The following is a 12,817-nucleotide window of genomic DNA, read 5'->3' as shown; positions in this document are numbered from 1 at the left end:
AACATTCTCCAAGCCAGGAGAATGTGATCCGTGAAATTCAGCAGTATGTGAACCATGAACTTCCAGATGTTCAAGCTGGTTTTAGAAAAGGCAGAGGAACCAGAGATCAAATTGCCAACATCTGCTGGATCATCGGAAAAGCAAGGGAGTTCCAGAAAAACATATATTTCCACTTTATTGACTATGCCAAAGCCTTTGACTGTGTGGATCACAATAAACTGTTGGAAATTCTGAAAGAGATGGGAATACCAGACCGCCTGATCTGCCTCTTGAGAAATTTGTATGCAGGTCAGGAAGCAACAGTTAGAACTGGACATGGAACAACAGACTGTTTCCAAATAGGAAAAGGAGTATGTCAAGGCTGTATCTTGTCACTGTGCTCCCCTGTCCATAGGATTCTCCAAGCAAGTATAGTGGAATGGGTTGCCATGCCCTCGTTCAGGGGATTTTCCCTACCCAATAATTGAACCCAGGTCTCCTATGTCTCCTGCATTGCATACAGACTCTTTAACTCTGAGCCACTGGAGAAGCCCATTACATGGCTATAACAGAGCCACCCTACATCCAAGGTCAGGGGCGGTGGTCGAGAGGAGCAACCCCATGTCCAAGGAGTGGTGGCTGAGTGGGCACATAGGGCTGAGCGGAGCTATTCCACGTTCAAGGTCAGGAGAGGCAAGCTCATCCAATGTAAGGAGCAGCAGCTATGCTTTGCTGGAGCAGCCATGAAGAGATACCCCAAGTCCAAGGTAAGAGAAACTAAAGTAAGACGGGAGGTGTTGCGCGAGGGCATCAGAAGGCAGACACACTAAAACCATAATCACAGAAAACTCGCCAATCTGATCACATGGACCACAGCCTTGACTAACTCAATGAAAATAAGCCATGCCGTGAGGGGCCACCCAAGATGGATGGGTCATGATGGAGAGGTCTGACAGAATGTGGTCACTGGACTTTGTGGAGAAGGGAATGTCAAACCACTTCAGTATTCTTGTCTTGAGAAGCCCACGAACAGTATGAAAAGGCAAAATGATAGGATACTGAAAGTGGAACTCCCCAGGTCGATAGGTGCACAGTATGCTACAGGAGATCAGTGGAGAAATAACTCCAGAAAGAATGAAGGGATGGAACCAAAGAAAAAACAATATCTAGTTGTGGATATGACTGGTGATAGAAGCAAGGTCTGATGTTGTAAGAGCAATATTGTGCAGGAACCTGGAATTTTAGGCCCATGAATCAAGGCAAATTGGAAGTAGTCAAACAGGAGATGGCAAGAGTGAACGTGGACATTCTATGAATCAATGAACTAAAATGGACTGAAATGAGTGAATTTAACTCAAATGACTATTATATCTACTACTGCAGGCAGAAATCCCTTAGAAGAAATGATCATCAAATGGTCATCAAATGGCCATCGTGGTCAACAAAAAAGTCCAAAATACAGTACTTGGATGCAATCTTTAAAACAACAGAATGATCTCTGTTTATTTCCAAGGCAAACCATTCAACATCATGGTGATCCAAGCCTATGCCCTAACTAGTAACACTGAAGAAGCTGAACTTGAGCAGTTCTATGAAGACTTACAGGATCTTTTAGAACTAAAGACCAAAAAAGATTTCCTTCTCATTATAGGGGACTGGAATGCAAAAGTAAGAAGTCAAGAAACACCTGGAGTAGCAGGCAAATTTGGCCTTGGAATAGGGAATGAAGCAGGGCAAAGACTAATAGAGGTTTGCCAAGAGAACACACTGCTTATAGCAAACACCCTCTTCCAACAACACAAGAGAAGACTCTACACATGGACATCACCAGATGGTCAACACCGAAATCAGATTGATTATATTCTTTGCAGCCAAAGATGGAGAAGCTTCATACAGTCAGCAAAAACAAGACCAGGAGCTGACTGTGGCTCAGACCATGAACTCCTTGTTGCCAAATTCAGACTTAAATTGAGGAAAGTAGGGAAAACCAATAGACCATTCAGGTATGACCTAAATCAAATCCCTTATGATTATAAAGTGGAAACGAGAAATAGATTTATGGGACTAGATCTGATAGACAGAGTCCCTGATGAACTATGGATGGAGGATCATGACATTGTATAAGAGGCAGGGATCAAGATCATTCTTATGGAAAATAAATGCAAAAAATCAAAATGGCTGTCTGAGGAGGCCTTACAAATAGCTGTGAAAAGAAGAGAAGTGAAAAGCAAAGGAGAAAAGGAAAGATATAAGTATCTGAATGCAGAGTTCCAAAGAATAGCAAGAAGAGATAAGAAAGCCTTCCTCAGTGATCAATGCAAAGAAATGGAGGAAAACAACAGAATGAGAAAGACTAGAGATCTCTTCAAGAACATTAGAGATATCAAGGTAACATTTCATGCAAAGATGGGCTCAATAAAGGACAGAAATGGTATGAACCTAACAGGAGCAGAAGATATTAAGAAGAGGTTCTAAGAAGCACTTTTGTATAGAAGAACTATGCAAAAAAAGAGCTTCACGACCCAGATAATCACAATGGTATGATCACTACCTAGAGCCAGATATCCTGGAATGTGAAGTCAAGTAGGCCTTAGAAAGCATCACTATGAACAAAGCTAGTGGGGGTGATGGAATTCCATTTGAGCTATTTCAAATCCTGATAGATGCTGCTGTCAAAGTGCTGCACTCAATATGCCAGCAAATTTGGAAAAATCAGCAGTGGTCACAGAACTGGAAAAGGTCAGTTTTCATTCCAATCCCAAAGAAAGGCAATGTCAAAGAATGCTCAAACTACCACACAATTTCACTCATCTCACACACTAGTAAAGTAATGCTCAAAATTCTCCAAGCCAGGCTTCAGCAATATGTGAAGCATGAATTTCCAGATGTTCAAGCTGGTTTTAGAAAAGGCAGAGGAACCAGAGATCAAATTGCCAACATCTGCTGGATTATCAAAAAGCAAGAGAGTTCCAGCAAAGCATCTATTTCTGCTTTATTGAGTATTCCAAAGCCTTTTACTGTGTGGATCACAATAAACTGTGGGAAATTCTGAAAGAGATGGGAATACCAGACCACCTGATCTGCCTCTTGAGAAGTCTATATGCAGGTTAAGAAGCAACAGTTAGAACTGGACATGGAAAAACGGACTGATTCCCAATAGGAAAAGGAGTACGTCAAGGCTGTATATTGACACCCTCTTATTTAACTCATACGCAGAGTACATCATGAGAAATGCTGGCCTAGAAGAAGAACAAGCTGGAATCAAGATTGCTGGGAGAAATATCAATAACCTCAGATATGCAGATGACACCACCCTTATGGCAGAAAGTGAAAAGGGACTAAATAGACACTTGATGAAAGTGAAAGGGGAGAGTGAAAAAGATAGGTTAAAGCTCAACATTCAGAAAACTAAGATCATGGCATCTTGTCCCATCACTTCATGGGAAATAGATGGGGAAACAATGGAAACAGTGTCAGACTTTATCTTTTGGGGTTCTAAAATCACTGCAGATGGTGACTGCAGCCATGAAATTAAAAGACACTTACTCCTTGGAAGGAAAGTTATGACCAAAAGATAGCATATTGAAAAGCAAAGATATTACTTCACCAAAAAAGTTCCATCTCATCAAGGCTATGGTTTTTCCAATGATCATGTATGGATGTGAGAGTTGGACTGTGAAGAAAGCTGAGCACCAAAGAATTGATGCTTTTGAACTGTGGCATTGGAGAAGACTCTTGGGAGTCCCTTGGCCTGCAAGGAGGTCCAGCCAGTCCATCCTAAAGGAGCTCAGCCCTGTGTGTTCATTGGAAGCACTGATGCTGAAGATGAAACTGCAATACTTTGGTTACCTCATGCGAAGAGTTGATTCATTGGAAAAGACCCTGATGCTGAGAGGGATTGGGGGCAGGAGGAGAAGGGGACGACAGAGGATGAGATGGCTGGATGGCATCACCGACTCAATGAACATGAGTTTGCGTGAACTCCAGGAGTTGGTGATGGACAAGGAGTCCTGGAATGCTGTGACTCATGAGGTTGCAAATTGTCAGACATGACTGAGTGACTGAACTGAACTGAAAGATATTCTAGAAAATCTTTCCCACCAAAGAGAGTTCAGTCATTATTCTGGTGAAATTGTCACTGATAGATTCCATCCAGAGCTTCCCAGTTGGCGCTAGTAGTAAAGAACTCACCTTCCAATATAGGAGACATAAAAGATGCAGGTTTGATCCCTGGGTCTGAAAGATGCCCTGGAGAAATTGAATGCCAAACAACTCCAGTGTTCCTGCCTAGAGAATCCCATGGGCTGAGGAGCCTGGTTGGCTGTGGCCAATCGGGTCGCAAAGAGTCGGATACAACTAAAGTGACTTCGCACACAAACACACTCAAGCTCCATCCAATCGAAAATTTATACTTATGATTTTGGCAACATGCATGGTATCTCCAGCTCATCCCTTTGCTGGGGCATGGTAATCCAGGGTTTTCACATAAGAACTTGAACTTTCTTTGTTACCTCAGCAAGAAGGGAATAGAAAAATATCTACTTTTGTGTTTCAGAAGTTTCTGGCGTATATATTTAATCTCTTACCCCGAGTAACTTAAGATTTGGCAAATATTGTGAAAGGAAGACAACTGTGTGTTTGGGGTTACACAGATATCCAGGTTTGATATTTTGATATTTTAATACTGTGTAATTACACAAAGTTCTGAAAGTTTTTCTGAGCACAGCAAAAATATAATTTTTTAGTGATATTGTCATACAAATGCTTGTAAGATTAATGAAATTATGATGAAAATATATGTTAACTTACTGGGATGGTTTTGCTTCTCTTTGATACTCTCAGGCATAAGACACCTAATTTAAAACTCCTTCCATCTTTTCAGAAAGCACATACTAAAAGTTCTACAGATGCTTCAACTGGGCTTATTCTTCAATGTCACAAAAAAGATTAAATTTCAGTGCTGATTATATCAAATAACATTTTTGGGAACTTCCGTGTGGTTTTTGAAATAATTTAAATAATGGGAGTTACATTTTAAAAAATACTATTTACAAAGAACTTCCACCATAAAGGGGGTCTTCATGAAATTCCAAGTGTCAGTAAAACCAAACACAATATTACCAAGAGTTAAAATTTCCTAAATTGAGTTGTTACTTTAATTATCAGTATGTAAGGAATATATCTACCTAAGGAAACAAAAGGCCTATATAGAGAAAACTATAAAACACGGGTGAAAGAAATCAAAGAGGACACAAATAGATGGAGAAATATACCTTGTTCATTGATAGGAAGAATAAATATGGTGAAAATGAGTATACTAGCCAAAGCAATCTATAGACTTAATGCAATCCTTATCAAGCTACCAACAGTATTTTTCACAGAACTAGATCAAATAATTTCACAATTTGTATGGAAATACAAAAAACCTTGAATAGCCAAAGCAATCTAGACAAAGAAGAATGGAACTGGAGGAATCACCCTGCCTGACTTCAGGCTCTACTACAAAGCCACACTCAACAAGACAGTATGGTATTGGCACAAACAGAAATATAGATCAATGGAACAAAATAGAAAGCCCAGAGATAAATCCATGCACCTATGGTCACCTTATCTTCGACAAAGGAGGCAAGAATATACAATGGAAAAAAGACAATCTCTTTAACAGGTGGTGCTGGGAAAACTGGTCAACAACTTGTACAAAATTGAAACTAGAACACTTTCTAACACCATACACAAAAATAAACTCAAAATGGGTTAAAGATCTAAACGTAAGGTCAGAAACTATAAAACTCCTAGAGGAGAATATAGGCAAAACACTCTCAGACATAAATCACAGCAGGATCCTTTATGAACCAACTCCAGAATAATGGAAATAAAAGCAAAAATTAAACAAATGGGAACTAATTAAAATTAAAAAGCTTTTGCACAACAAAGGAAACTATAAGCAAGGTGAAAAGACAGCCTTCAGAATGGAAGAAAATAATAGGAAATGAAACAACTGACAGAATTAATCTCAAAAATATACAAGAAGCTCCTGCAGCTCAATTCCAGAAAAATAAGTGACACAATCAAAAAATGGTCCAAATAACTTAACAGACATTTCTCCAAAGAACACGTACAAATGGCTAACAAAACATGAAAAGATGCTCAATATCACTCATTATTCAGTTCAGTTCAGTTCAGTCGCTCAGTCATGTCCAACTCTTTGCAACCCAATGAATCGCAGCACACCGGGCCTCCCTGTTTATCACCAAATCCTATAGTTCACCCAGATTAACGTCCATTGAGTCAGTGATGCAATCCAGCCATCTCATCTTCTGTCGTCCCCTTCTACTCCTGCCCCCAATCCCTCCCATCATCAGAGTCTTTTCCGATGAGTCAACTATTTGCATGAGGTGGCCAAACTACTGGAGTTTCAGCTTTAGCATCATTCCTTCCAAAGAAATCCCAGGGCTGATCTCCATCAGAATGGACCGGTTGGATCTCCTTGCAGTCCAAGGGTCTCCCAAGAGTCTTCTCCAACACCAAAGTTCATAAGCATCAATTCTTCGGCTCTCAGTTTCTTCACAGTCCAACTCTCACATCCATACATGACCACTGGAAAAACCATAGCCTTAACTAGATGAACTTTTGTTGGCAAAGTAATGTCTCTGCTTTTGAATATGCTATCTAGTTTGGTCATAACTTTCCTTCCAAGGAGTAAGCGTCTTTTAATTTCATGGCTGCTGTCACCATCTGCAGTGACTTTGGAGCCCAGAAAAACAAAGTCTGACACTGTTTCCACTGTTTCCCCATCTATTTCCCATGAAGTGGTGGGACGGGATGTCATGGTCTTCATTTTCTAAATGTTGAGTTTTAAGCCAACTTTTTCACTTTCCACTTTCACTTTCATCAAGAGACTTTTTAGTTCCTCTTCACTTTCTGCCATAAGGGTGGTGTCATCTGCATATCTGAGGTTATTGGTATTTCTCCCCGCAATCTTGATTCCAGCTGGTGTTTCTTCCAGTCCAGCGTTCCTCATGATGTACTCTGCATGTAAGTTAAATAAGCAGGGTGACAATATACAGCCTTGACGTACTCCTTTTCCTATTTGGAACCAGTCTGTTGTTCCATGTCCAGTTCTAACTGTTGCTTCCTGATCTGCATACAAATTTCTCAAGAGGCAGATCAGGTGGTCTGGTATTCCCATCACTTTCAGAATTTCCGACAGTTTATTGTGATCCACACAGTCAAAGGCTTTGGCATAGTCAATAAAGCAGAAATAGATGTTTTTCTGGAACACTCATGCTTTTTCCATGATCCAGCGGATGTTGGCAATTTGATCTCTGGTTCCTCTGCCTTTTCTAAAACCAGCTTGAACATCTGGAAGTTCACGGTTCACGTATTGCTGAAGCCTGGCTTGGAGAATTTTGAGCATTCCTTTACTAACATGTGAGAGGAGTGCAATTGTGCGGTAGTTTGGGTATTCTTTGACATTGCCTTTCTTTGGGATTGGAATGAAAACTGACCTTTTCCAGTCCTGTGACCACTGTTGAGTTTTCCAAATTTGCTGGCATTTTGAGTGCAGCACTTTCACAGCATGATCTTTCAGGATTTGAAATAGCTCAACTGTATTTCCATCACTTCCACTAGCTTTCTTCGTAGTGATGCTTTCTAAGGCCCACTTGACTTCACATTCTGGGATGTTTGGCTCTAGGTCAGTGATCACACCATCGTGATTATCTGGGTCGTGAAGATCTTTTTTGTACAGATCTGTGTATTCTTGTCATCTCTTCTTAATATCTTTTGCTTCTATTAGGTCCATACCATTTCTGTCCTTTATCAAGCCCATTTTTGCATGAAATTTTCCCTTGGTATCTCTAATGTTTTGAAGAGATCTCTAGTCTTTCTCATTTTGTTGTTTTCCTCTATTTCTTTGCATTGATTGCTGAGGAAGGCTTTCTTATCTCTTCTTGCTATTCTTTGGATCTCTGCATTCAGATGCTTATATCTTTCCCTTTATCCTTTGCTTTTTGCTTCTCTTCTTTTCACAGCTATTTGTAAGGCCTCCTCAGACAGCCATTTTGGTTTTTTTTTTTTTTTTTTTTTCATTTCTTTTCCATGGAGATGGTCTTGATCCCTGTCTCCTGTAGAATGTCACAGACCTCAGTCGATAGTTCATCAGGCACTCTATCTATCAGATCTAGGCCCTTAAATCTATTTCTCACTTCCACGGTATAATCATAAGGGATTTGATTTAGGTCATACCTGAATGGTCTAATGGTTTTCCTTATTCTCTTCAATTTAAGTCTGAATTTGGCAATAAGGAGTTCATGGTCTGAGCCACAGTCAGCTCCTGGTCTTGTTTTTCCTGACTGTATAGAGCTTCTCCATCTTTGGCTGTAAAGAATATAATCAATCTGATTTCGGTGTTGACCATCTGGTGATGTCCATGTATAGAGTCTTCTCTTGTGTTGTTGGAAGAGGGTGTTTGTTATGAGCAGTGCATTTTTTTGGCAAAACTCTGTTAGTCTTTGCCCTGCTTTATTCCCTATTCCAAGGCCAAATTCGCCTGGTACTCCAGGTGTTACTTGACTTTCTACTTTTGCATTCCAGTCCCCTATAATGAAAAGAACATCTTTTTTGGGTGTTAGTTCTAAAAGATCTTGTAGGTCTTCATAGAACCGTTCAACTTCTTCAGCTTTACTCATTGGGGCATAGACTTGGATTACTTTGTTATTGAATGGTATGCCTTGGAAGTGAACAGAGATCATTCTGTCATTTTTGAGATTGCATCAAAGTACTGCATTTCGGACTCTTTTGTTGACCATGATGGCTACTCCATTTCTTCTGAGGGATTCCTGCCCGCAGTAGTAGATATAATGGTCTTCTGAGTTAAATTCACCCATTCCAGTCCATTTCAGTTTGCTGATTCCTAGAATGTCAACATTCACTCTTGCCATCTCCTGTTTGACCACTTCCAGTTTGCCTTGATTCACGGACCTGACATTCCAGGTTGCTATGCAATATTGCTCTTTACAGCATCGGACCTTGCTTCTATCACCAGTCACATCCACAGCTGGGTGTTGTTTTTGCTTTGGCTTCATCCTTTCATTCTTTCTGGAGTTATTTCTCCACTGATCTCCAGTAGCATATTGGGCACCTACTGACCTGGGGAGTTTCTCTTTCAATATCCTATCATTTTGCCTTTTCGTACTGTTCATTAGGTTCTCAAGGCAAGAATGCTAAAGTGGTTTGCCATTCCCTTCTCCAGTGGACCACATTCTGTCAGATCTCTCTACCATGACCCACCCATCTTGGGTGGCCCCACAGGGCATGGCTTATTTTCATTGAGTTAGACAAGGCTGTGGTCCTAGTGTGATAAGATTGACTAGTTTTCTGTGAGTATGGTTTCAGTGTGTCTGCCCTCTGATGCCGTCTAGCAACACCAACCGTCTTACTTGGGTTTCTCTTACCTTGGGCGTGGGGTATCTCTTCACGGCTGTTCCAACAAAGCGCAGCCATTGCTCCTTATCTTGGACGAGGGGTATCTCCTCACCACCGCCCTTCCTGACCTTCAACGTGGGATAGCTCCTGTAGGCCCTCCTGAGCCCGCACAGCCACTGCTCCTTGGACGTGGGGTTGCTCTTCCTGGCCGCCGCCCCTGGCCTCGGATGTAGGGTAGCTCCTCTCGGCCGCCCCCCCTGACCTTGGATGTGGGGTAGCTCCTCTAGGTTGTTCCTGCGCTGTCACAGCCTGGCATTCTCGGCTGCTGCCCCTCACCTCAGACGCGGGGTAACTCCTCCTGGCCACAGCCCTTTGGGCATGGGGTCCTCCCGGCTTCTGCCACTGACCTTGGACGTGGGATAGCTCCTCTCGGCTATGCTTAGTGCACTGGTTGTAGCCGCCTGTGCTTAGCGCTCTGGTCACTCATTATTAGAGTAATGCAAATCAAAATCACAATGAGGTACCATTTCACACCAGTCAGAATGGATGCTATCCAAAAGTCTACAAGCAATAAATGCTGGAGAGGGTGTGGAGAAAAGGGAACCCTCTTACACTGTTGGTGGAAATGCACACTAGTACATCCACTATGGATAAAAGTGTGGAGATTCCTTAAAAAACTGGAAATAGAACTGCCATATGACCTAGTAATCCCACTGCTGGGCATACACACTGAGGAAACCAGAATTGAGGAAGACACATGCACCCCAATGTTCATCGCAGCACTGTTTATAACAGCCAGGACATGGAAGGAACCAAGATGTCCATCAGCAGATGAATGGATAAATAAGCTTTGGTACATATACACAATGGAATATTACTCAGCCATTAAAAAGAATACATTTGAATCAGTTTTAATGAGGTGGATGAAACTGGATTTGATTATACATAGTGAAGTAAGCCAGAAAGAAAAACTCCAATATAGTATTTATGGAATTTAGAAAGATGGCAATGATAATGCTGCATGCGAGACAGCAAAAGAGACATGAATATACAGTCTTTGGGCGAGGGTGGGATGGTTTGGGAGAATGGCATTGAAACATGTATATTATCATATGTGAAATGAATCGCCAGTCCAGGTTTGATGCAAGATACAGGGTTCTCGGGCTGGTGCACTGGGATGACCCAGAGGGATGGGATGGGGAAGGAAGTGGGAGGGGGGTTCAGGATGGGGAACACATGTACACCTGTGGTGGATTCATGTCATTGTATGGCTAAACCAATACAATATTGTAAAGTAATTGGCCTCCAAAAAATAAATAAATAAAAGTTTTAAAAAAAGATTTAATATGAAGCTGTAGGAATCATAACAGTATGATAATCCAGTGAAGATAAACATGTAGATCAAAACAATAAAACAGATAATCCAGAAATAGAAAAAAAATCACAATGGCAATAACCTACTAATTATACCCTAGGAGTTTCTTGGAAACGAGATCCCATTGGAATCTTCACTTATTAGTTCCCTAATGATATTTGAATGTATGTAAAAGTCCTTGATTCTGTTGGTGAAATTATTCATTCAGGTAATAGGAAAATAGCTCCTTTCTTGGTAAGTAGAATCTGTGGTTACCAGATTGGCTTTATTGGTACAAAAATAGACTTTTGTGGATATGAGAGGAAGAATATGTGTCTAAATACTTAAGAAATCACATTTATCAGTTAGTATCATTCCCACAAACCTATATTGTTCGTTACTCTATAGTTTATATAGTGATCTGAAACAGTTTTTATTTAATTAAGATTTTTGTTAACACATAGTGAAATGAAACATAGCTGGCTACCTGATAGTTTCAATTAATTTACTTTCTATTCCAATGCTGTTTTCTTGGGTTTGTGAAGTATTTAGTGAATCACTGCATTTTGACTGGCTTTTTTTGTTGTTGTTGTTCATAACTGTTTAAAGCAAGAATCTAACATTTGCTATATTCTCCTACTTGTCCCCTCATCCTTCTCTTCTCACTCAAATCTCCACATGCACATCTTAGCTATCAGAAAATATGTTCAGTGAGAGTCCCTGAGAGTAATGTTCTGTGTTTTCAGTAAATATGTGAGTCATTCAGTAACTTTCACCTCAGTCTGTCTCATGGTGACCACACTTATTAATGCCCTAGTCACCTTCATGATTGACATCATGAGTTTGACTTCACACACATCTGAATTTGTATTATACCTGTAAACTACTCCCCAAATGCCTTGAAATATTAAGCTTCAGTGTTCTTATGCAAAATGCAAAATTAATAATATGAATCTGACTCATGGAGAGCAGATCTATCTTAAGCTTTGGAGTAAGGAGCTTGGGTTCCAATCCAGTTTTCATTACGTCTTAGCTCTCCAGCTGTCTGTGCTTTAAATCCCTCAACTTTAAAAGAACAATGATAGTGATAGTAACTGCTGTGTAATTTTGTTAGTATATTTTTCAGTGACCTTTAAGTAAATATATGTAGTGTTCAGAATATTGCATTTCAAATCACAATAATTATATAAAAGATAACTATTATTAATAAAGATTTCCCACCACATAGTTGTAAATATAGTTTTAAATATAAGCTAAATATGAGACAGCAGTGAAGTAACTGCAATTAATTTTTATCCTACACCTACTATATGTCAGCCTGTCTAAAATGTGACAAGAAAGTTTACATAGATGGATAAAATTCCTAATTTAATCCATAGTGTAACCATGTGAATATTGTTGTAATTATTAAAGACTTACGTATATCCATGCCTGAGGCCAGGGACGGTGGCCAGGAGGACCAACCCCACATCCAAGGAGCCCTGACTGCATGAGCGCAGAAGGGCCTAGAGGAGCTATCCCACGTTGAAGGTCAGGAAGGGTGGCAGTGAGGAGATACCCCTCATCAAAGGTAAGGAGCAATGGCTGTGCTTTGCTGGAGCAGCTGTGAAGAGATACCCCACGCTCAAGGTAAGAGAAACCCAAGTAAGACGGTTGGTGTTGCTAGAGGGCATGAGAGGGCAGACACACTGAAACCACACTCACAGAAAACTAGTCAATCTAATCACACTAGGACCACATTGTCTAACTCAATGAAGCTAAGCCATGCCTGTAGGGCAATCCAAGATGGGTGGGTCATGGTAGAGAGATCTGACAGAATGTGGTCCACTGGAGAAGGGAATAGCAAACCACTTTAGCATTCTTGCCTTGAGAACCCAATGAACACTATGAAAAGGCAAAATGATAGGATACTGAAAGAGAAACTCCCCAGGTCAGTAGGTGCCCAATATGCTACTGGAGATCAGTGGAGAAATAACTCCAGAAAGAATGAAGGGATGAAGCCAAAGCAAAAACAACACCCAGCTGTGGATGTGACTGGTGATAGAAGCAAGGTCCGAT

General features: G+C 40.7%; 1 long non-coding RNA gene across 1 annotated transcript in view; it reads right to left on the bottom strand.

Annotated features, from left to right (window-relative positions):
- Window positions 1-12,817, bottom strand: part of LOC139177495 (uncharacterized) — a 37,893-nt gene extending 25,076 nt beyond the window's left edge. Inside the window, exon 1 of the long non-coding RNA XR_011561886.1 lies at window positions 12,179-12,817. This is a non-coding gene — a long non-coding RNA (uncharacterized lncRNA). The remainder of the gene's footprint in view (window positions 1-12,178) is intronic.

This window comes from Bos indicus, chromosome 19 (assembly GCF_029378745.1).
Source record: "Bos indicus isolate NIAB-ARS_2022 breed Sahiwal x Tharparkar chromosome 19, NIAB-ARS_B.indTharparkar_mat_pri_1.0, whole genome shotgun sequence".
Lineage (NCBI taxonomy): Eukaryota > Metazoa > Chordata > Mammalia > Artiodactyla > Bovidae > Bos > Bos indicus.
This window is presented reverse-complemented; position numbering and strand designations above follow the sequence as displayed.